Raw genomic sequence first — 25,954 nt, 5'->3', positions numbered from 1 at the left:
ATGGGGAGGGACATAGACCCCCTCATCTTGATGGAAGTGGCATATTCATGCAGGGAAGGGAAGAATTGTTGGCAACCATTTTTTGAGACATTTTACCAGAAGGGAATAGACCCTTAGAGTTCCCCAATAAAAGATAAGCACACTTAATATTTGTAAATTGTACCTCCGTTTACTGCTGACCATCCTTCCGCTTTTTTTTAATGTGTTAATTTATCCCTTACCACATGCCATTTTCTTCCAGTGTTTATAATACAAGATCCAAAAGATCACAAAATGGTGGTTGAGATTGAAGACTTAGTACAGTGGACCCTTAATTTAAAAACTCTATCAGTCCCTGAGGGTGGGTTGTATTTCAAGTTGGTTGTAAGTCAGTACAGCTGAGATCTGGATGTTTACCTGGATAGACGCTATAGATAACCAGAGGCATATGAATCTTCCATTCACTTAATTAATCCAAGTTGTTTGTATGTCAGGCTGGTTATAACTTGGGGGCCCACTGTACTTTTCACTTAAAAGACAACAAGGAGGCCAACTGAGCTAGTGAAGATGTTAGTTAGGGTTCATTTCCTCTAATATGCTGGAAAGAATGTTGTAATACCACTTTACTGATGAATAGAATGAGCTTAATCTCATCCTAGTAGCTGAGTATCCTGATAACATACAGTGGACCCTTGACTTATGAACTCAATTCATCACTAGGGCTGGTTGTAACTCAAGTTGGTCAGTTGAAGGCTCAGGCTTCTCTACACAGCCTTCAAAGTCTCCTGGATACAGGCAGATCTCAGTGTCCTTAGAGAGACATTGGCCCAGGATTTCTCAGTTAACCCCTCACGGGAAAGGATGTTGTAATGTTTCTTCTAAATCTCTTTAAGGGTTGAATCTGCATCTGAGACCATCTTGAAGCCTATGGGAGGGCAGTTAATCCTCCAACTGCCTAGAAAGGGGGAAAGCGAGGACTAAAGAAAAGAAATGACAACAGAGACTTGCATAATTTCCAAGTACATGGGGAGCTGGAGGTCAGTGCCTCAGAGTGGGCAAAGACAAAGACTGAGCTAGCCACTATTTATTGGATACACACAATAATTGGAGGGAGCATCAGGTAATTTAGGGGACACAGTAATCCTGTGTTGATGGGGATCTTTATACTGATAAAGATCTTAGGTCACGAGGTTCTTATGTTGAGGAAGACTGTAAGGAGAGCACTCTTACAAAAGTAGGTGGGAGGAGTTAAGCTGATAAGGAATTTGTCCCTCCCCAGGTGAAACGTTTAGTCAGAAAAATAATAAATATCTTATAAATGTAAAAAAAAGAGAGAGCTGATCATCTTAACATTCCTCTTGATGATTAGAGTGAGATAGAATGGACTAGAAGCAAGATAAAGAAAATAATAGCTTTCTTAGATAATAGTAACCCAGTGATTTTTTTTTTTTTTTACAAGATGGTGGGAAAGCCATGCTGATGGTTATGGATTGTACTAATAATAATGTTGGCAGTCTTACTAGTTTTAAAAGTTTGAGAGTTATAACTTCTTTGATGTTTCTTTCACTTATAAATTTGGGATCTAGAGCCAGATGTGGGTAGCTCACCCTTGTAATCCAAACACTCTGGGAAGCTGAGACAGGAAGATTGCGAGTTTGAGCTCATTCTTCGAAACTTACCAAAACCGGGTCTCAAAAGAGAGCTGGGAATGTGCGAAGGTCCTGGGCTCAGTCCTTAGTATCACATCCCCAAACCCAAATCAGGATCGCCCCAGATCCCAAAGGAAGGGACATGGATTTAGGAATGCACAGTGTATCAAATTTCAATTCCCAATGTGGCTATATTTTCCTAAGAAATTTCCAAAGATAGTTTAACTGTCAATTTAACCCTACTATACTGTACCATGTAATACAGGTTCTATAAATAGGAGCTTTCAGGGGCTGGGGATTTAGCCCAGTGGTGCCTGGAATGCCTCGAAAGTGCAAGGTCCTGAGTTCAATCCCCGGTACCAAAAAAAAAAAAAGAGCTTTCAGGAATGTATCTAATTTAAAGGCATAAAGTTTTACTGAGAATATAACACAGGAGCAGATGTTTGCTAAGTAGGCAAGGATTGAGGGGAGGGTATTTTAAACTGAAGGAAAAATATTTGTAATGGCAAAAAGGAGTGGGATTATGACAGCCAGTAATTGACGATTATTAATGGAGTAAGGTACTGAAGAACCTAAGAGGTAAGCAGAAGCCAAATACAAGATTTATATAGGGAGCTAAGGAATTTGGATTGTAATCTAGCCTTAGAAAGCCATTGTGGGGTTTTATCTAAAGAATTGTAATGATCAGACCAACATAATACTGTTTTGGCAGCAGGACAAAGGCTGGTTATCAGGGATACCAGGAAAGAGTCTACAGAACAACCTACACAAGAGCTGATGAGTGCCTAAGCTAACACAGGAGGGTGGGAAGTCAGCGTCCTGTTGCATTAGGCACCTGGATGGGCTGGGGCCAGGAGGAAGCCAGGCTCATTCCCTGGATCAGTGATTGGCTTAGATGATGCTGGTCTTTACTTACTGACAGGATGGACAGGAATACATAAGCCATTTTTAAAACCCCACATATTTAAAAAACCCACATATTTTTAATTTTTTGTTTCATATAGGCATCCTATCTAGGATAGTGTGATAAAAATGCAATTTAACAATAATCTTTGGTTTTCTAATTAACATTTTACTCAACCCTGTACAGTTCATTCTACAAAAATGCTGAATTTTTAATAGTAAAATGAATAACATCTGCATGTCTGTAGAAACACAGAATTCTATAGTTTTATCTCTGAGCTTACTGTACATAGAATTGAGATAACCTTTCTTGTTTTTGACACTTATTTTATTCAGTTAGTATGATTTATCTTGACACCTTTATATCCAGGTCTTTTCTTGTAATGAAGTAAAAGAGAAACATTTGGGTGATCTAAGGCTCTGCTGAAAAATATGGGAGCCACTTAGCCTCCTGTGACTTTTTTTTTGGCACCAGGGATCAAACTCAGGACCTTGTGCTTGTGAGGCAGGCAATGGAACCACTGAGCTAAAGCCCTGGCCCTCCTGTGACTTTTGAGCACTTGAAATTACCTAGTCCAAAATGAGATGTGCTGTGGGTATAAAATAGCAGGTTGCAGACTTGATAGCTCACTAAAATGTTTACATATGATTACATGATTGAAGTAATATTTTGGATACATTGGATTAAATATATCATTAAAATTAATTTTCCCTGTTTACAGTTTTTAAAATATGAGTACTAGGTTATTTTAAATTACACATGTTGCTCAGAATATATTTTTCTTTGCTGACTAAATTTATTTCTGCTCAATTATCTGCTTTTATGCTAGCTGTAAAGTAGCAAGTTTTTTGTTTTAAGTCATTGTAAGTGTCTGGAAACTGCAATAACACAAAATTGTTTTCCCATATTTTGGAAGCAAGGTTAAAAGTTCTATAGGACATTATGGTTGATTTCATTATTAAGATCTTCAACACAAAATATCTTCAGGAAATCAGTTTTTATAGATAATGTCATAATTCACTTTCAGATCCGTAAGTTGGATAATTTATTCTTCTGCAAATAAATTATTTCTGCAATAATTTCCCAACTGGCATATGGATAAGATTGGATTAGAGAAGAAAATTTATTTGAAAACATTAAAAAAAGAGAGAAAACATTTTTTGTGTCTTTTTACACTGCCTAAACACTATGTAAATTTTTTGGCCATGTTCCAGAAATGTCTACATAGGTAACAGACACATCCAGTTAATAATGGTGCAGGGTTTCTTTTTTTATTCTTTTTTTCTTTTTTTTTTTTTTCCCAGTGTGGTATTAGGAATTGAACTCAGGACCTTGTGCTTGCCAGACAGGCAATGGCACCATTGAGCTACATCCCCGGCCCATTGGTGCAGGGTTTCTATTTGGGGCAGTGAAAATGCCCTAAAATTCAGTAGTGGTGATGGTTGCACAACTCAGTGAATGTACTGGAAAATCACTGAATTGTATACTTTAAACAGGTAAATGTTAGGATGTGTGAAATATGTCTCAGTGGGGCTGTTGGGTAAAACCCTCCATTTGCACAAGTCATTCAGTGAAACTTACATGAGCAGATAGTGGACTGGTCTTTTCTGACTTCTGCAATAGACCCACAGATCTAGTCATTGTAGGGAGTTAATATGACCTTCTTTTGCGAGTACTTAAGAAGTAGTTAAGCAGTTTATAGAAGCTAATGGGATTGAGAGTGAATGCTTTTTTTTTTTCCTTCTGGTGTTACACCAGAAACCCAGGGATTTAGCATTGAGCTATTATCACCAGCCCCCTTTTATTTTTTTATTTTTTTTTTTAAATTAAATTCTTTTATTGGTACATTGTGGGTATACAACACAATTACATTTCTCATTGGGAATTGTACCTTTACATAATGCATCTTGGTTCTTATTTTTTCCCATTCCTAGCCCTCCCTTCAGCCCCTCCACCCTTCCCTATTTACAAAGACTTTATTTCCATTTTTTCCATTTCTCATCATTTTTCCTTTCCCTCCTTTCCTTTCCCCTGCCCCTCCCACTACCCCTACCCCTTTGGACCTTTTCTTCCTATTTTGCATTATCAATTATTCATTCTAATCATTGGTACATTTTAGGTATACAATATAATGACATTCATCATTGGAAATTTGCACCTTTACATAATCTCGCTTGGTTCTTATTTTTCACCCTTGCCCAGCCCTCCCTTCAACCCCTGCAGTCCTCCCTATTTACAAAGATTTTCTTCCTATTTTTCCATTTTCTCATACTAATCCCATTCCCTTCTTTCCTTTCCCCTATCCCTCCCACTTCCTTCCCCTTTGCCCCTTTTCTTCCCATTTCACATTACCTTTTATACATTTAGTCCTTATTTACACTTTGAGTTTCTCACACCAGAGAAACTATTTGGTATTTATACATGTGTGTCCTATTTATTTCACTTAATATCACCTCAATGTGCATCCACTTAGCTATAAATGTCTCTAATTTCTCATTTTTTATGGCTGAGCAGTACTCCATTTTATTAAAAAACCCACATTTCCTTTATCCAGTCTCCAGTTGATAGGCATTTGGGCTGTTTCCAAGTTTTAGCTATTAAAAACTGTGCTGCTATGAACAGGGGCGCACATATATCACTGTGGTATGATTCTTTTAATTCTTTGGGGAAGATCCCCAGCAGGGGAATAGCGGGGTCAAATGGGACTTCCAGTCCTAGTTCTTTGAGGTATCCCCATACTGATTTCCACAGTGCTTGTACCAGTCTATACTCCCACCAGCAGTGGAGCAGGGTTCCTCTTTCCCCACAGCCCCGCCAGCATTTGTTATTGGTTGATTTCATGATAGCAGCCATTCTTTCTGGAGTGAAGTGGAATCTCAGCTTTGTTTTCATTTGCATCTCTCGAATGACCAGTGAGGTTGAACATTTTTTCATGTATTTATTTGCTATTTCTACTTCTTTGTCTGAGAAATGTCTGTTCATTTCAGATGCCCATTTTTGGATGGGGTCTTTAAATTTGGGAGGTCTGATCTTTTTACGTTCTTTATAGATTCGAGATAGTAGACCTTTGTCTGAGGAAGAGCAGGTGAAGATTTTTTCCCGCATTGTTGGTTGTCGCTTCACACTGCTGAAGAGACACTGGTGGTTTCTCTTGCTGTGTAGAAGCCTTTTAATAAGAAGAGATCCCACTTGTTGATTGTTTGTGCTACTTCATGGGCAACTGAGGTTGTGTTCATAAAATCTTTTCCTACACTGATGTCTTCAAGGGTTCTACCTAACCTCTGTTCCAACTGGTTCAGGGTTTCTATTTTAATATTTAGATCTTTAATCCATTTTGATTTTAGTTTAGTGCATGGTGAGAGATACAGGTCTAGTTTTAATCTTTGGCAAGTTGAAGCCCAGTTTTTCCAGCACCATTTCTTAAAGAGGCTATCTTTCCTCCAGTGAGGGTGTTTGGCTCCTTTATCGAAGATGAGATGGCTGAGTGTGTCTGGCGTTGTTTCTGCATCTTCTAATCTGTTCCACTGGTTCTCAGATCTGTTTTTTTTCCAGTACCATGTTGTTTTTATCACAGTAGCTTTGTAGTATAGTTGCAGGTTGGGGATTGAGATACCCCCTGCCATGTCTCTGTTACCTAGAATTGCTTTTGCTATTCTGGGTCTCTTCTTGTTCCAAAGGAATTTTTGGATTGTTTTCTCAAGGTCCATGAAGTATGCTCCTGGGATCTCAATTGGAATTGCATTAAATCTATATAGCAGTTTTGGAAGTATGGCTGTTTTCACTATATTAATCCTTCCTACCCAGGAGCAGGGGATGTCTGTCCATTTCCTGATATCATCTTCAATCTCTCTTTTCAGAGTGCCATAGTTTTCAGAGAAGAGGTCTTTGATTTCTTTTGTTAGGATGATTCCTAGGTATTTCAGTTTTTTGGATGCTATTGTGAAAGGAATTATTTGCCCTATTTCTTTCTTAGTGAGTCTGTCATTTGTGTACAGAAAAGCTATTGATTTTTGTGTGTTGACCTTGTAACCAGCTACTTGACAGAATTTGGTTATTAAGTCTAGCAGACTGTTGGTGGAGTTCTTGGGGTCTTCTATATAGAGTATCATGTCATCTACAAATAATGACAATTTGACTTCTTCATTACCTATCTTTAGTTCTTTTATTTCTTTCTCTTGTCTAATTGCCATGGCTAATGTTTCCAAAACTATATTGAACAAGAGTGGTGATAGTGAACATCCTTGTCTTGTTCCTGATTTTAGTGTGAAGGATTTCAGTTTTTGACCATTTAGTATGATATTGGCTGTTGGCTTTTCATAGATGGCTTCTACCAGTTTGAGGTAGAGACCAACTATTCCAATTTTTTGTAGGGTTTTTATCATAAATGCATGTTGGATTTTGTCAAATGCTTTTTCTGGGTCTATGGAGATAATCATATGGTTTTTGTCCTTGGCTCTATTGATATAGTGTATTACATTGATTGATTTGCATATATTGAACCATCCCTGCATCCCTGGGATGAATCCCACATGATCAGGGTGTGTGATCTTCTTGATGATCTTCTGCATTCTATTTGCCAGTATTTCATAAAGGATTTGTGTGTCTGTGTTCATTAATGAGATTGGCCTGTAGTTCTCCTTTTCGGTTGGGTCTTTCTCTGCTTTGGGGATCAAGGTGATGCTTGCTTCCAGGAATGAATTTGGGAGTATTGCTTCCCTTTCACTTTCATTGAAGAGTTTAAACAATAGTGGCAGCAGTTCCTCTCTAAATGTCTTGTAGAATTCAGCAGTGAAGCCATCAGGGCCCAGGCTTTTCTTAGTTGATAAGTTTTTAATTACATTTTCAATTTCATTGGTTGATATTGGGTTGTTCAGAATTTTTAGGTCTTCTTCGTTCAACTTTGGTAATTCATATGTATCTAGGAATCTGTCCATTTCTTCTGTGTTGTCCATCTTATTGGCGTATAGGTTCTGGAAGTAGGTATTGATGATCCTCTGGATTTCTGCTGGGTCTGTTGTAATTTCACCCTTTTCATTCCTACTTGCATGGATTTGGGCCTTTTCTTTCCTTTTTCTGACAAGGTTGGCTAAAGGTTTGTCAATTTTGTTGATTCTTTTGAAGAACCAACTCTTGGCTTCATTGATTTTTTTGTATCAGTCTCTTAGTCTCCATTGCATTGATTTCTGCTCTGATCTTTATAATTTCCTCCCTTGTATGAGCTCTGGGATTGTCCTGCTCTTCTTTTTCTAGAAGCTTGAGGTTCAGCATCAGGTTGTTTAATTGGGCTCATTCTGTTTTCCTAATATGAGTATTCACTGCTATGAATTTCCCTCATAAGACTGCTTTCATTGTGTCCCATAGATTCCGATATGTTGTATTGTCATTGTCATTTAATTGAAGGAACTGCCTGATTTCTTCTTTAATTTCCTCTGTGACCCATTGGTTATTCAGAAGTGGGTTGTTCAATTTCCACATGTTTATGAAATTTTTTGAGTTTCTTTTGCTATGGATCTCCCAATTTCATCACACTATAGTCTGATAATATACAGGGGATAACTTCACTTCCTTTGCACTTACTTAAACATGTTCTATGTGTGAGTATGTGGTCTATTTTGGAGAATGACCCATGTGCAGCTGAGAAGAATGTGTGTTCTGATTTTGTGGGGTGGAACACTCTATAAACATCTGTTAAGTTCATTTGTTCAATAGTTCGATTGAGTTCTAGTATTTCATTACTTATTTTTAGTCTAGTTGATCTATCTATTTGTGACAGTGGGGTGTTGAGGTCCCCCACTACAATTACTACAATTGTATTAGTGCATATATGACTTTTCATGTCTGTTAGTATTTGTTTTATATAGTTGGGCGCAGTAGTGTTTGGTGCATAGCTATTTATGATTGTCATCTCTTCCTCTTGGATTGTTCCCTTTAGAAGGATGTAGTGTCCTTCGTCTCTCTTAATCAGTGTTGGTTTGAAATCTACTTGATCTGCAAAGAGGATAGCTACTCCTGCTTTTTTACAGGTTCCTGTCGCATGGAGCATTGTTTTCCACCCTTTAACTTTCAGTCTATGAGTTCCCTTTTGAATTAAGTGTTTCTTGTATGCAGCATATTGTTGGATTTTGCTTCTTGACCCATTCTGCCAGTCTATTTCTTTTGATTGGTGAATTAAGACCATTAATGTTGATGGTTATAACTGAAACGTATTGACTTGTCATTGCCATGACTTTTTCTTTTTGTTGGGCTCTCCCCCTTTACATTGAATTTCTTGTCATGCCAGATGGGTTCATTCTGCTTTTCTTCCTGCGGTTGTGTTCCTCAATGTCTGTTCCTAGGATGTTGTGTAAAATTCTTTGGAGTGCTGGTTTGGTATTCACAAAGTTCCTAAGGTGCTCTTTGTCATGAAAGTATCTTATTTCTCCATCAATTTTGAGGGATAGTTTTGCAGGGTACATCAATCTGGGTTGGAGGCTGTTTTCTTTTAGGGCTTGGAATATGTCACTCCAAGCTCTTCTTGCCTTGATGGTTTGTGTTGAGAAGTCTGCTGTGATTGTGATGGGCTTTCCTTTGTATGTGATTTGTTTCTTTTCTCTAACTGCTTGTAGAACTTTGTTCTTCTGTTGTGTTTCTGGAATCTTAACAATTATATGCCTATGTGTAGATTTTTTTTGATCAAGGCTATTTGGAGTCCTATATGCCTCACTTATCTGTATGTCAAGCTCTTTTCCCCTGCTTGGGAAGTTTTCTGCCAGTATTTCTGTGAAGAGATTTTTTATGTCATCTGCACTCTCTCCTGTTTCTTCATTGAGCCCAATCAGTCTTATGTTATTTTTCTTTGCATCATGTAGCAGCTGCTGGATTGATTTCTCATGTTCCCTTATAATTTTGAAGCAATTTTTCTTTTCCTGATCACTAATTGCAATCTTATCTTCTATATCTGAAATTCTGTCCTCACATTGGCTCATTCTGCTGTGTAGACTTTCAGTGGAGTTTTTCATGTCCTGGAAATCTATTTGCATCTGTTTTATGGATTCCATTTGTTTCCTATGTTGGGATTCCATCATGTTCCTGAGCTTCTCTCTAGATTTATTAATCATGTCTTGCACTAGGGGCATAATTTCTCCTGTTATCTGAGAAATTATTTCTGATTTCATTTTTTCCAGAGCCCCTTTTGTTGCCAGTTCAGTGGGTCCAGTTGGTTGAGTATCAGAGTGTTCCATCTCATTTCCCTTTGGGGTTGCTGTAGGTGATCTGGAAGTCTGGTTTTGAGACTTATTTACGTGTTTTCTCATTTCGACGGGGGCGGGGGGGGGGTCTGTTGGCGCCTGCACAGATTACCTCCTCTGAGCTGGGAGAGGTAGGACAGGGGCCGGGAGCAGCGGTAGGGATGGTGACCCAAAAGCCTTTTCCTGTGGGCTGTGAGCAGCCGGAGGGATGGTGGCCAGGAAGCCCCTTCCTCTGGTCCAGGAGCAGTGGGTTGGTGGCTCAGAAGCCCCTACCTCTGGGCCAGGAGTGGTGGGAGGGATGGTGGCCCAGAAGCCCCTTCCTCTGGGCCAGGAGTGGCGGGACAGAAGGTGGCCCAAAAGCCCTATCCTCTGGACTGGGAGCAGCGGGAGGGATGGTGGCCGAGAAGCCCCTTCCTCTGGACCAGGAGCAGTGGGACGATGGCTCAGAAGCCCCTACCTCTGGGCTGGGAGCAGCAGGACTCAGTACCGTGGTGTGGTGGTCCGGTGTCCTCTGTGTCTTTGTAGTGTGGAACCAGGTGGCTGCCTGTCTGCAGCCAGCTGATTTGGCGTGTTCTGCGTGGCTGGGGACCTCGGTAGGGCGTGCGCAGACCTGCCTGTCTGCAGAGGGCTGATTCAGCCTGTTCCCCCTTTTATTTTTGAGACAAGGTTTAAGTTATAAAGTTGCCCAGGCTGGGTTTAACTTGGAATCCTCATACCTCAGCCATGCAGAGTGCTGAGATCACAAGTGTGCACCACCAGGCCCAGCTTGACTGAATATTTTATTCTTATTCAAGTTCTGATATAAAATAAATGTGATACACTGGAAGGAATAGACTGAATCTGGCAGGTGAGTAGGGGAAAAAAACACTCAATGTTTATATTGATCATTTGATGTTGAGGAATTTATCCTTTCACAGTTTGGGGGGACAGAGTTGTTTCCATCTGCTATGGACTTTGTTAGGCATCTTGTTTCTTTTGCCTCAGATTCATCTTTTACAGTGTCATGCTCTCTGCCTCACAAGGCCACACAAAGAATGCTTCATGCAGTGTCTTCAACTTCCAAGAACAACTAAGCATACAAATTTATTTATTTTTTCCATTTGCTGCCATCTGAAGTTGGTAACAGTTCCTGGCTAGTCACCAAACACCCAGAAAGAAAAAACTAGAGCAAATGTGGTACATCTCTTCTCTCGAAGCATCTTCTGTCCAAGTCCTTTCCATAGGCACGCCAAAGCATGGAAGGAGCCTGGCCTTAAGATTTGGTGTCGGAAACAAGCTCTTCATGTCGATGTCTGCACAGCTGCTGCATTTGTCTCAGCCCTTCCTGTGCAGCCATGTTGCTGCAGCTTTTGGACACAGGTTAATACTGATCAGACCCCAGACCCTTCTGGTGGGCTCTCCATCAGGGTGAAGAGTAAGCTGGTTGCACACAGGACAGCTGCAATTGCTGCAGGGAGAGTCTTTGATAAGAGTGGTTCTCTTGTTTATCAAGATGAGGTTAGATTAGCACAGCATGAAGCACAAAAGGTAAAAACATTAGAAAACTAGCTGTGCTAGGCAAGTGTGACACAGTGACTAGGACATTGAGGTGACTTAAGTTAGTTTGAGATGGGAAGGGAATATACTGTACTGAAAGTCACTTGAAAGATTTGCTTGCTAATAATCCTAATAAAAATGATGCATTTGAGTAGTGCTTGACAGCTCACAGACTACATTGGAGGTCACTTGGCCCTGCATGCTATGTGCATGCCTCATGCTTAGCCGTGGGCCCGGCATATGGTGCAGGGTGGACATGTAATAGAGGACACTGTCTTTCCATTTTTGGAGACTTTATTTTTTTATTTTTTAAAGGAGGAAAGGTTTATTTAGCTCACAGTCTGTAGAGGTTTCAGTCCATAGTTGGCTGGCTCCAAGGCAAGATGGCGTGGCAGACAGGGATCACAGAGGAGAAACACTTCATGGCAGGCAGAAGACAGCAAAGCAAGCATGTGACAAGCCTCTTTCTGTTCATTATACCTTATCCTAGCATTGCACCATGAATCAATCCCAATGTCACACACTCTAGACCCAGCCACTTCTGAAAAGCCCCACCTATGACCGCATGAGGCTTTAGGGATACATCTAAGGACAATCCGTTACACTATCCTCCTGCTTTAGCTTCCTGAGTAGCTTTGAATATAGGTGTGTGCCACTTGGCTTGGCTTGGGACTTCTTGATCATACCAATATGATTTTTTTTCAGTTGCTATAGGTTAATGCAGTATTTTATTTATCTTGTCCATTAACTCACATTGGAAAACATTTTCAATATTTAATTGAACTTTAAGAGATCAGTTTTCATTTTTTTACAGCTTAATACTGGGTATTAATAAAAGCAATAGTCAGTAAAATTACAGCTAAAATTATTGTGTCAAAAACTTAGAAATAGGCCGAGGATTTAGCTCAGTGGTTTTACCACCTGCCTCACAAGCTCAAGGTCCCGAGTTCGATCCCCGGTACCAAAAACAAACAAAAAACTTAGAAATAAATGGTTGGTGTTGGTATGTTTACACACAACTCAGTTTTTGGTGTAAAGTTATTTGTTTGCAAGAAAAAACATTTGGTTTACTTCATTAATAGGAATATCTCTTAATGCTGGGATGGACCCTTCTTGGTATTTCTTCTGCTGTTGATTTTTAGTGTAGTTACCTGTGATTGTATGAATGGAGTTGAGTGGAGAGGTGCTCATCATGTTAACTCCAAATAAGAGTACATAACCAATTACTATAGTAACGAGGTAGACAGGCAATGCAATGGCCCAGTATTTTTGAGGCCAGTAGGTTAAGCCTAAGGAGTGCAGCCAAGATTCAGGAATGAAAGCCCACACAAGATAAAGTATGAAGCCAAATTGAGAGCTTAAGTACAAAGCCATAAATCACTGTTTTTGGCAATGGTGATGGTGAATTTTCCACCATTTTCCCCATGGCTTTTTTGGACAGTCTGCCCTGGGGTGCAAGAGGCCCTTGACCATGGGTCCTGCATAGGTCGACTCAGGCCCCTTCAACCCCTTCACCACCTCAGCCAGGAGTTCCATTTCTGGAGACTAATTCAAGACACAGCCACCTTTAACCTTAGGCAAACTATAGAACTGAATATCCATGTCCTCCTAATGAAAGTAAGAGGAAGGAGGAGATAGATTCCATAATTTCATAAAGATGATTCAAGCCTAACATTTTATGAATTATTTATGCAGTGTTATTTTTCTAAAATATTTTAATCAGATTTTGTGTGCTTGTAGAGCAACTGCTTATAATCGGGCTTCAGTGTACAGGAGGAAGTGAGATGAGTCTTGGAATTAGAGGACCTGCAGGTGAAGCTCTCTGCCTTCCAGAGCTTCAGTTTACAAGGGTCCCTCCCCTATCCGTTTTCTGCACTTCCTCCACTGCACAGCCTGCCAACAATCCTCTCTTGGGAACTCCAACTTTTCACCCCAACAATACAAGAATGAACTGCGGGAAGGAGGGCCTTGGGGTACCCAGACGGGGCAGAGAAAATAGTTGAAGGCAGGAAGGAGAGGTGTAAGAAGGGAAAAGGGGAAGTACAGGAAAGAGAGGGTGAGACAGGCATAGGAAAGACAGCTTCGTGGGGATGACTTCCTGATGTCTCCTCTGACTTTGACTTCTTAGACTTCCAGAGCCCCTGTGCTTCACTGCCCAGCCCTTCAAGAGCTCTGGACATGGGAGCTTCTGAACTTTCTTTCCCTCTCTCTCCTCTGACCTTCCCGGAGCCTTCTTTTGAATCATTTAAAAGCAGCTCTACTAGTTCAGGTTAGGGAGATAAGATTTAACTATCTTATAACATTGTTCATATGGGAAATGAATTCTTTACTTTTTGTGGACCAACCTCTGAATACAACAATTAGTAAAGCTAAGACTAAGCTTCAACTGAAGTGTGTGTTGTTATAGACAGTTTCTTCCTCTTATTGACTCATATTTCTATGCATTCCCTAAAAGTACTGTACTTTCCACTGCCCTTGACCTCAGCTGAGATGATTTACCTCAAAGCAAAGGCAGCAGCAGCCAGTGCAGCATGAGGACACTAAGCAGTGCAGTCAGCGTGGTTACTACTCATGGTCCACTGGAGGAAATTGTCAAAGGAAAAAAACCAAGATCTCCCTATATTAGATGGTAAGGTGAGCCAAGCTTAGAGACAAGAGGAATCATCACTGTGGGCTGCCATGTGGGTAACTAGGGTAGTTAAACTAGTAAGAATGAAGGTGAATCCAAAGAATGGATGAATAGAGCAGAAGCAGGCTGGCATTCTCGGCTGGAGCCTAAAAGGGGGTCAGTGAGGGCCGCAAAGAAACTTTCATTATATATATCTAACTTCTTCTGTTCTTAAAAATGGGAAGCAGGGCAGGGGATGTAACTCCAAGGGCACAGTGCCTGGTTGGCAAGTGTGAGGCCCTGAGTTTCATTCCTGGTACCGAAGAAAGGGGAAGCAAATATAGCAAAATGTTAGCATTTGTTGAATTTTCTAAGGTGTAAGATTTGTTGATACCTACACACAGAGGCTCATTTCTGTCCCTTTCTATATGTTTGATATTTTTTTTTTTTTGGTACTGGGGATCGACCTCGGGTCTTTGCGCTTGCGAGGCAGGTGGTGGAACCACTGAGCTAAATCCCTAGCCATGAAATAGTTTTAATTATAAAAAAATAGTCTTAAAACTGAGCAGCACTGGGCCAGGGATTTAGCTCAGCGCTTCTGCTGCCTGCCTCACAAGCAGAAGGTCCCGAGTTCAATCCCCGGTACCAAAAAAAACCAGTAGCCTGTATACCTAGTTTTCACACGCACATATCCATGTGAAAAATGTGTATTTTTCTGAGTGGGTTTAAAGCATATATTTACATCATTTAAAAGTACACTGTAAAACTTCTCTGTTGTGATATAATTGCCTGTGTTCAACAGTGCAACTTTTTCCTTCTCAAGAATTTCTTCTATAAGCACTGAATGAAGACTCATTCTGATACTTTTTCTGTATTCCTAATATGCTTGGTTTTGTTCATAACAAACACTAAATATATTTGTTGCTTGCAGTACAGCATTTTTGAACATTCACTACTGATAATATTATGTTCCTTGTGAATATATGTTTACTCAGTGCAAAAAAATGTGTCTATGAAACTTTTGTATATGTTTGTGATGCCAGGGATAGAACCAAGGGCCTAGTAGGTACTAGCCAGGCACTCTACCACTGAGCCACATCCCTAGTCGATAACAGTGTTTTTTAAACTGAAGTCTACTGATTATGTGTAATTGAACAAAGTTCAAGAAGTTCATACAAAATGAAAAATCCTATAGAACTCATCCTACCAAGATTTGACTTACTATGTTCTTTCACAGAAGTACAATGTAGTACATACTTATGGCAGTAAAATTTACCCATATATCTGCAAAGTTTTAAGTATCTGGAATGGTTTTGCAAGGGCCATAAAATCCATCTTACAATTTCTTTGGTTATTTTTTAGATACTTCTGTATCATACTATGAAAAAAAAATACTGCTACCATTATTGTGAATTTATAATCTCAGTATAATTATAATGCCAAATCTTAAATTCTAAATAAATGACTTTCATAGTAGTACAAAATCATTATTCTAGATTTTGTACAAACAAGATGAATCTTCACACAAAAAGCAATCCTGTATTCTTTCAGTCAGTTCATGTACAGGGGCTGGGGATGTCACACAGGGGTGTGGAACATTTGCCTACTGTGCACCAGGCTCTGGGTTAGATCCCCAGTACCACAGAAGCAAAAAACAACTAACCATGTACAGAATCACTCACTCACTTAGTAAATGGTCTTTCATTTCACACTGTACCAGGCAGCAACTCTGTAGGCCTTAAAGGTTCACTGGTGAGCAGGATACAGCTTCTGCCATCATAGAGCTGGAGATTTTTCCAGAGGAGTGAAGATAAGTTTAGATCTGAAGGGTGGCCAAGAATTTTCAGGTAAGGATAGCAAGGCAGTACTGAAAGTACTTGTGGCAAGGGGGACAACACATATAAAGGTTATCTGGTACCTTGATGAACAGCTAGTAATGCTGCATGGCTCAGATACAGAGTGCAAAGGATATGGAAAGCCTATAGGAAAGGCTAAGACATAACACAGATCATGAAAAAATTGGAAGCCATGTTGAGGATTTTTTAAATGGATTTGTTCTTAGGACGGTGAAGCACCAGCTTGAAGGATTTTGAATGGGAGAAACATGGGGACAAGCTTGAAGGTGGACAGGACAGCAATAATGTTTGTAGTAATTCAGATGAGAAATGACACTGAAGTAGACCACAGCCATGACAGTAGTGACGGAAGATTTGGACAGATATTTTAAAGATTAAAGATAAAATCAGTAAGATAAAGTGATTGATAATTGGATGTGGGGAGAGTTATATTAGTAACTAAAGGGAATTTCTTCCATCTCCTCATCAGTACTCAATAATAGATTCATGTTAATGAAGGGTTTTTTCCCCCCAAGGAAAAAGTTGATAAAAGTAAATGAAGCATTAACTATGTAAATCAAGAATACCATTAAGGTGGCACACATGTGCAACCCCTGGTACTTAGGAGGCTGAGGCAGGAGGATTGAGAATTCAGGGTCAGCCTGGGATACACAAGGAATTCAAGGCCAGTCTAGATGACATGACAGACCCTATCTTGGGGGAAAAACAACAAAATGATGTTAACCATGCTTGCTGTCATGTTTACTTTTTCCAAAAAGTGAGTGTTTACTATTTATGTATAACATATTTACTATTTTTATGATATATCCTCATTCATCATTGCCATTTTCCTGGCTTACCCTAGGTCACATATGGCTTAATTAAGTCATGGAACAAAGACATAGAACAGCTAAAAGCCATTCTCTATAGGATGAGAATATTAGCTATCTTTATCACAGAAAACCTTGTGCTTGAAGGATTTCTTTCATTCTAGCTTCTTTTCCTCAACCCCTTGCAAGAGAAGGGAAAGTTAGGGCCAATCCTTATTTTGACTTGGTATCATTTTTAATTGACCCAAAGAACGGGGGAAGAAGAGATCATCTGGGAGACCAAGAAGGCCTTCAGCCTAAGACCTTCTGAGCTTTGGTATCTTGTGGTAGAGATCCCGTTTCCACACACACACACACACACACACACACACACACACACACTTGGAAACATGGCCCTGGAGAGAGGAGTGAGCAGGGTAGAGGCAGGTACGTTTAGAAGTCATGAACACAGGTAGTAGCTCAAGTTGGTGGAGTGTAGAGTAAGAGGAGGCACGGTGGAGCCTGGTAGGGTGCACATACAGACAGACAGTACAGGAGCAAGCCTGGATGGGAGGCGCCCCCAGGAGCAGCCCAGCTGTTAGGGGTTGGTAGAATTTGGGGAAGGGTACCTGACCTTTCTAACCACAGGTTTTGTTACCCTGATTCACTTCCTCTTGGGGATCTTACCAGTCAGCCACTGCCCTGTGCTTGCTTTGGGGAATGCAGCTTCTTTTTTACAACTGAGAATAGTAAGGCTTTGCATACTACCTAGAGATAACAGCAGGAAATCACAAATGGAAAGTAGCATGATTAGTTTAGGAAATTTTTTTTTTTTTTTTTTTTTGTCCAGGGATTGAACTCTGGTCCTTGACCCTGCGAGGCAGGCAGGCGGTGGAACCACTAAGCTAAATCACTGGCCCCATTTTAGGAAAAATTTTACGTGACTGCTTTCGTTGCTCCTGGAATCACCTGGTCTTTTAGGGCCATTTATAGATTCATTTCTTCCACTCTTCATTCTTCTTTTCTCCCTTGGTACTAGGGCTTGAACCCAGACCCTTGGCGTTGGGCTACACCCCTGGTCCTTTTTATTTTTTTTTAATTTTGAGACAGGGTCTTGCTAAATTGCCCAGGCTGGGCTCAAATTTGAGGTTTCAGGCCATTCACAATAAAAATGTGTGAGAAAAAGAATGTTGTGGAAGTGTATACTCACAGTTCTTTATGTAGGATGGATGAGATTCTTGACATTTTAAAATGGGCAGTATGTGGTAAAGTTTCTTGCATTGAGTTTAACCTACTTTTCATCTATATTTGTATGCAAAACTTTTGTACAAAAGTTAACATGAAAAAAAAAAGTTAACATGGTAGTAAAAATATACATGGTATCTTTTCTCCGAAAGTTGAAACAAAAGGGCTGAAAACTATTGCCTGTGGAGGTTGAGAGTTAAAGAATGTGCTAGAGATTAAATCCACGGACAGGAAGAAAGAAGTGGAGTCATAGCATTGAGGTGAACACTAAAAAGTTTTCCTCAGAAGGGAAAAGTACTTACTGTTGTATAGGATTTTTAAATTTTTATTTATAAGCTGGTATTACCAGTTGTACCCGATTTCTGAATATTTATTAGGTAAGTAGTAAAAATTGCTTACCCAGAGCCCTAGAAACATTTCCTGCACTCTTGTAATAATAAGCCCCCCCCGCACCCAGCTCTTCATTTCTGATACCTTCCTCCAATTAAAGGGACAGAGGAGCCTGTGGAGAAATGACTGATTTCTAGAAACCAGGCTGAAGATGTGTAAGATGAACCGGGATGGAACATTGTACGTCGCTCTAAATTAAGGAAGTGCTTGAAAAACAAGCCAGGAATGGGGATGTACCTCAGTGGTAAAGAGCTTGCCAAGCATTCATGAGACCTAGGGTCTGAGCCACAGCCTGCAAAAGAAAAACAAAATGGAGAGGGGACCCAATCCAAACTAAAATACAAACCACATAGATAAGGGTTTCTCCTGGGGATGCAGGAGGCAGATGAAAGAGTTCCCAATGGCCAAAGAATGTTGAAAATCAAAATAAAAGTACATCAGATTATGAGCTAAAATATATATCCATCTCTGTGTGAGTCCATAATGATATAAATCAGGCATCTGATAACGTTTTTTTCTTTTTTACATGAAACATTTTTTTTTTTCTGGTCCTAGGGATTGAACAAAGTATGTGGGATGAGCGATACCATTTGGGCCTGCTTTGGAAGTTACAGTCTGCTGTTTTATTCTATCCTGAGAGCTTAGAATAGTGGCTTGGCTCACAGAACTCATGAATATGTGATGAGTGAATGAGCATGTGAAGCAGGTTGGTTAGGAGTACAGTGTGGGACAGGGAGACCAGCTCGGGTGCTGCTGCTGTGTTCTGAGCCTGGCATACGTCATACTGGAAAGGAAAGGCAGATTTGGAGAGAAACTGAGGAGATACAAATTGCGGAATTTTTGTGGCCATTTAAATGCGGAAGAAAGGATGGGAGAAGTAAAGGGGGAAATCTAGACTCTCGATCCTAAAATTGGGGACTCCCTGTCGGTCAAATATACCAACTATGTGCCAGATAGTACTTTGAGTGCTGGAGGAGATATCACGAAAATGAGTCCTTTCTTGGAAGGATTTTTCAGGCCTGAAAAAGTAGTAATACTTAGCCTCATGAATTGTGGCACTGTTTAGAAAGAGTCAGCTTTGAGGGAAAAGAGGGACTCAGTTTTGGAAGTGTTAAAACTGAAGCTATTGGTACCGAAATGGCCAAGTGGAGATTCTTGGAAGACTTGGGACTTGAACTCACAGCTAGAGATCATCTTAAAGGTTTTCTTTTGTGTTTTTCTGGTGGAAGGAAGAAGGACGATTTTGTTTTCCCCCTTGCCCCATTTTATTTTTCCTGGTGGTTTTATGTTAAGTTTAATAACTTTAGAAAATGATGATGGCTTCCCCTACCAAAGATGACTTTTTTTCTTTCTTTGACAGTGGCTTTGGGAACCCATCTCTTATGGAACTGGGTAGGTCTTACACAGGTCACTTTGACCTCTTGTGAGCATATGAAAGGGACAATTTCATGGGTCTGTGCAGTTCCACAGGTCTGTGCAGTGCCATTTAAACCTGGATCTTTTAGCTAACACTGAGCACGTGAGGGATGTACTGATGCAGAGAAACTCGGAGACCATTTCTACTCCAAATTCACAGACTGTCATCTTAGCTACCAGCAATGTGGGGTAATTAGTGGGATAGTAATGCTTCTGTTTGGTTCTTAACAGAAAGGCTCTCTCAGTGAATCGTGTCACTAACATTTTTTGCTCCATTTTCTAACATTAGAATAATTTATAGACCATGAAGCAGGATGTAACATTACATTAGTAAACAAATGTACCTGTACTTCCTTCCTCACCTTATTTATATCTTTGCTTTAGAGAACTTTGTTCTTTTCTCATGTGGTATTTTTTCTTCCAAAGATAGTAATGTGTGTGTGTGTGTGTGTGTGTGTGTGTGTGTGTGTTACTGTTGAGTCAATTCAGGGCCTTGTGCATGCTAGGCAAGTGCTCTGCCACTGAGCTCCATCCTAACCTAAAAGTAGTATTCTTGTGTGAGTTGTACCTGTATATAAGTTAAACTGAGTTACTCATGTTTTTTGACTCCTTGTAAAATTTTTGGAGGAGAGCCTCTATTGGTAGCAAAAAGTAGTGGATGCAAATGAAGGGAAAGGCCTACCTCAGCTCTGAAAAAATGACTGCTGTGAATTATGTAGTAGGAAAGTTTTATTTTGAGTCATCTTAGAAGTGTTCCTTGTCCCTACAAGTATTTTAATGGCAAGTGACTTAGTTTTGTTGCTGGAGGCAAAGGATTGTTCTCTTGGTGTCTCCTTAGCAGAGAATACAGGTGTTAGCAAGAAAGGAAGATGTGTCTTATATTGTGTGATAAAATACAAAAGAAGTGCTAGTATTAATATGGTTTCCCAGAAGTATATTGGATAAGTGATTCTCATAGCAAGTAGACATCTAGTAATAATTGGTGTTGTTCAAGTAATAAACTCTTCTATATTTTATATATAAGGAAACCTTGGCTCAAGGAAATCGTGATTTGCCGTAGACTGTGAGAATAGTAAAAATCAGTTACTAAGTACTATCAAATACATGGTTCTTATTAACCTGAAAGTTACTTGCACTTTCATCAAATCAGTTACAACTTCAGTGACTTTACTACATTTATTTTTTAATTGGTATATGTTTTTGATACATAAGAATTAGAATAATCTTGGAGAATTGGTTATATACAGATTGAACCTTAATCTTTTTTGCTCCCTCTCCCTTTAGATGTTCTTTCTTTTTTCTAATTCATTCATTCAGTCATTCATTCATTCATTTTTGGTACTGGAGATTGAACCCAGGGCCTTCACACTGAGCTACATTTCCATCCCTTTTTTATTTTTTATTTTGAGACAAGGTCTTGTTAAGTTGCCCAGGCTGGGCTCCAATTTGCCATCCTCCTGCTCAGCCTCCAGCATGTGCCACCATACCTAGCTTCAATGAGTCTTTAAAGTTTTTTTTCCTTATTTCATATTTTTACTAGAAAAGTGGTAGTATTAGCATACTACCTGACCAGGGTTAGGAGTGAAAACGTTCTTTATTCCTTTTTATCAGAGAACTCTAGATCCTAGATTCATCGCTGAGGTTTTTACAAGTAAATAAGCTACTATGTTCTATGCTTGGTGGTAGGCTGCACAGTGCCTGGTACAGTTGTTGTGTAATAAAGAATTTGTCTACTCTTTGATCTGATCGGGCTCTTGGCACTGAATTCCAAAAACCCTTAGAATTTCCTGAGTGATAGGAAGGTTATGCAAATGAGATGACTAATGATGGGTCATTTGGTAACTTCAGGGTTACCATACTTCAGGGTGGGAGCTGTTCCATAGGATCTACCTTGATTGTTGTCAGATTTGAACAGGGAATGGAGGAGATTCGAAATTGAGTTCAGTCCTGTGGCCAGTGATTTAGTCAGCCATGCCTATATGATGAGGCCCCAGTAAAAACTCTGGACACTGAAGCTTAATGGTGCTTCCTAGTAGGTTGATAGAGGGGGTGCGCTCACGTGTGTGTGTGTGTGTGTGTGTGTGTGTGTAGGTGTGTAGATGTAGATGGTATGCCTCAATTTTACAAGGAAAAGGTATGCAACCCCTGCTTTCCCACCAAGATCTTGCCCTGTGTGCCTCTTCATTTGGTTCTTAGGATTTGTATCCTTTGTAATAAAATTGTAATCATCAGTATGCCACTTTTCTTTGAGTTCTATGAATTATCCAGCGAATTATCAAACCTGAAGGGCTTATGGGAACTTAATATTTCTAGCCAACCTGTCAGAAGTGCAGATATCATGGGCACCCCCAGAATGTGGCTGGGATCTGGAATGAGTGCGGTCCTTCTCTTACTCAGTCCTCCTTCACTGGTGGAGTCTGCACTGCCTGGTTAGTGAGAGAATTGAATTGTAGACACCCAATTGGGATTGAAAGAGAGTACTGTAACTCTTGTCATATACTCTTTGTTTTCAATGAATAAATTCAGTAATTGATGTGTATTTAGTATAAAGCTAAATGTTATGACTACTTAATTTTTTTTTTTTTTTTGGTACTGGGGATTGAATTTGGGTCCTTGTGCTTGTGCAGCAGGCGTTGAAACCACTGAGCTAAATCCCCGGCCATGACTGCTTAATTTTGATGTAATAAGAAGTAAAGATACTGAGGATCTCTTAATTTGGAGCTGACTGGGTTGATATTGATATAGTCTTAATAAAATCTTAATTAAAATAAACTTTGAAGATGCTGGCTTTCTTGTTGAATATTCCTCAGTAGGGTCAGTGGATTTGTAGAGGTTCATCTAGGTTCTTTTGCTTGATTATCTTTATGAACAGCATCCCAAATGTGCACGATCCTTGACTTAGAGGTTGTGGGCTTAGAAAGGCTACCAGCTCATTGTGGCTAGAACACATGGTCTTAGATTAGTAGTGGGTGTATGATTACTGTGGATAAAAAACAGGCAGATATTCTGTTCCATATTTGAAGAACTGTATTCACTGTGTATTGTATTTGAACATAGTAACATGTGAGGTGGAGAATCACCAAGGAATAGATGGCAGAAAATGTATTTAGGGATTGTATTACATGCTGAAGGTCAGACCAACATATAAAAACTTGAGCTAGTACAGAAATGTATAACCAGCTAACTGCTGTCACTGCTGTAACAACCCCAAACTCTGTCTTGAGACAATAAAAATTTATTTCTCCCTCACTTTTAGTCTGAAGTGGATGAGGGGTACAGGGCCTGTACTTTGTAGAGCCATTTGGTAAGCTGACTTTCTTCCATCTTGAAGCCTCATTTGCATTTGTGTTTAGCTGATGGACAGCAGAGGAGAGATAGATTGTACCCCAAGCCTGGGTGTAACACAGTCACTCACATCTCACTGTCAAGAACTAGTCATTTGCTTCCAACTCCAGAAGCTAGGGTACAGGAAGAAGAGAACCCAGGTGTTGGTGAGGAAATGTAGGTACATTATGTGTGGGACTGGAAGGTATTTGTTTTGTTTTTGTTTTTTTCTTTTAAAATTAATTTTATTGGTACAGTTTTGACATGCATAATGGTCACATTCATCATAGGAAATTTGTACCTGTACATAATATATCTTGATTCTTCTTTTTTTCCCCATTCCCCTCCTGTCCTTTCAACTCTTCTTCCCCTCTCCACTTACAAAACTTTTTTGCTATTGTTTTACTTCCATTCTTTATTTTTTATCCCTATTCCCTTCTTGCCCTTTCTCCTCCCCCCTCCCTTGTTCCCCTTCCCATTGAACATTTTCTTCCTACTTCCCAATATCTATCATCCATTTGGTCCTTACTTACACTTCCAGTTTCTCACTCTGAGAAAACTTTCTGCCTCTTTTATCCCATCCAGACCACTGGGATTAGAACAGTGCTAAACTAATCACTCACATGTAGTGATTTAGTAATCACATGCCCTTAACCTCAGCATCACACATTTCAGATTCAACTACCTCTGAAAAACAAAGTCCCATCTCATCTGCATGAGGCTTTGGAGGGACATCTAAACACCAACCACAACATTCCTCCCCTGGCTCCCCAAAGACTCATGCATATCCCTTTATGCAAAAAAGCATTTAGTCCATTTCTAAGAGTTGCCAAAGTCCTAATAATTTCAGGATTGCTGAAAAGTTCAAGTCCGAAGTCTCCTCTGAGATTTAAGGCAGTCTTAACTGCAAGCTCCTGTACAAATGAAAAGAAAGTCAAACATTTCCAACATTCAATGCCACAAGATAGACATTACCATTCCAAAAGGTGCAAACAGGAGGCTACAAAGGAATAGGACCAAAGTAAGTCCAAAATCCAGCAGGCCAAACATTACATTCCACAATTCCACTTCCAGCATCCAAGGCAATCTATGGCAAGTTGTGAACTCCAAAGGGCTTGGGTGGCTCTGCCCCTATGGCTCTTCTGGTGGGTGTAGCTCCCATGGCTTCTCTCTGGGGCTGGCTCAGTTCCCTCTTTGCAGTTTTCCTCAGACAGTCTACACTTCTGGCTTTTCCATACTTCTGGGGTCTCCACTGTACCTTTTGCTTCACACTCACAGCTTCACACACTGCCCTCACGGGCACACTGCTTGGCCTCCCAGGCCTTCTTCTGAAATCTGGGTGGAAGCCGCTCACAACTCTTGCATTCCGCATGCACCTAAAACCAGTGCTAAGTTCTGTTGCCAGCTGGAGCAGTAGTAGCCAGTCTTCCCTCTCTCTTGGCTGTAGGGGTCAAGTGCTTGGATTGCTGAGCACTCTGAATCCAATTCTGATGAACAACCTCCCTAAGCCACCATTTTGAAACAACTTCCCTAGGCTGCTGCCATTCTGGAACATGGTGCTCTGGGGCTTCCTTCTCAAAGCAAAGTTCTTCATTTGCAATTTTGAGGCTGCAAAGGGTGGAGTCCTGCTGCTTCCTGTGATGTCCTCTGGCCATCTTTTCTAGTCTCCTGTTCCTTCTGAGCACTCAAGATCTGCTCTGTTCTGTCTTTGCAGTCCACAGCTTTACTGGAGCTTCCTTTCTGGCCAAACTGGAAATATTTTAAATCATTCTTCTGGGCTTTTTGCTCTTGATTCTAACATAGATCTGGCTAAAAGCCCCCAACAGTAGCCATCCCATTGCCTCAGTATTTGACTGCCTTGAAATTTCTTCTGCAAGATTAATTAGTTCACCACCCATAATCTCAGTCTCAGGCAAAGTTATCTGGACATGAACAAAATGCAAATAAACACTCTGCTAAGCCATAACACACATCATCTGGAGTCCAACAGCCAGTGCAGTCCTTTTTACCAGCAGAAATCTCCTGAGCCTGGTCTTTACCCGCTTTCTGGTCTTCTGAGCTCTGGCCAGAATCTCCCATACAAAACAGCCTAAAGGCATATCAGCACTGCTTCTGTAGCCAGTGTCTCCATATCTTCTCTAACTCTTCCCCTTCCCACAAGTCCATTCCAAAGGCTTTTGAGCCACATGGCTAGATAATGTCACAGCAATGACCCCACTACTCTGGTACCAAATTTCTGTGTAAGTTACCTTTTTTTATTGCTGAGACAAAATACCTAACACCCAAAGTTAGAGGGGAGGGAGTTTATTTGGCTTACAGTTCATAGAGGTTTCTGTCCATAATCAGCTGGCTCCGAAACAGGGATGACAAACAGGCATGGCAGAGCAGAAACAACATGGCATGCACAAGGCAGCAAAGGTAACAAGGGCAGGAAGGTATTTGTAATGAATCATTCCTTTATTCCTTCAGTTCAGAAGCCCTATAGGCACCTTTCTGAGCTCTTTATTTTAGTTGTTTTTGTATGTTTCAGTAAAGGTTTTTGGAATTTAGAATTCTCACAGTGTCTATAGGTCTGTGGTACACCAGAATAACTTAGCTTTTGTTCTTGTCCCGGGATTATTCAAACCTCAGACTGTGGAGGGGAAGTCTGACTATTAGTATTACCACTGTTTGACTTTTTAAAATTATTATTGTCATCATCATCATTTTGAGGCTTTCTTGAGACTGGATCTTGCTGTGTAGTTCAGGCTGGACTTGAACTCACTGTGTAGCCCAGGCTGGCCTCAAATTCACAGTGTCCTCTGACCTCAGCCTCTTTACTATTAGATTACAGGTGTGCACTACCACACTTGGCTGTTGACTCTTTAGAGGAAGAACTCCAGCATCTCTTTAGGGATATCTGGTAGCTGGAACATCTGGATAACCCATAAAAGACATCCAGGAGTTTTGACACTCGGCAAAGCTGCTGAGTCCTAGAGTCCTAATGTGAGTTTATTGTCAGTCCATGTCCCTAGTGTAGTAAACTTTGCTCCA

At 40.3% G+C, this 25,954-nt stretch overlaps 1 protein-coding gene and 1 pseudogene across 3 annotated transcripts in view; one reads left to right on the top strand and one right to left on the bottom strand.

Annotated features, from left to right (window-relative positions):
- Dennd5b (DENN domain containing 5B) overlaps positions 1-25,954 on the top strand; it is a 187,217-nt gene that overhangs the window by 68,899 nt on the left and 92,364 nt on the right. The window lies entirely within an intron of this gene.
- LOC147821467 (phosphatidylinositol N-acetylglucosaminyltransferase subunit P pseudogene) lies at positions 12,315-12,711 on the bottom strand (annotated as a pseudogene).

The sequence above is a fragment of the Heterocephalus glaber genome, unplaced genomic scaffold (assembly GCF_053883595.1).
Source record: "Heterocephalus glaber isolate CG9 unplaced genomic scaffold, H.glaber_assembly_v1.0 deba00001733, whole genome shotgun sequence".
NCBI lineage: Eukaryota > Metazoa > Chordata > Mammalia > Rodentia > Bathyergidae > Heterocephalus > Heterocephalus glaber.
This window is presented reverse-complemented; position numbering and strand designations above follow the sequence as displayed.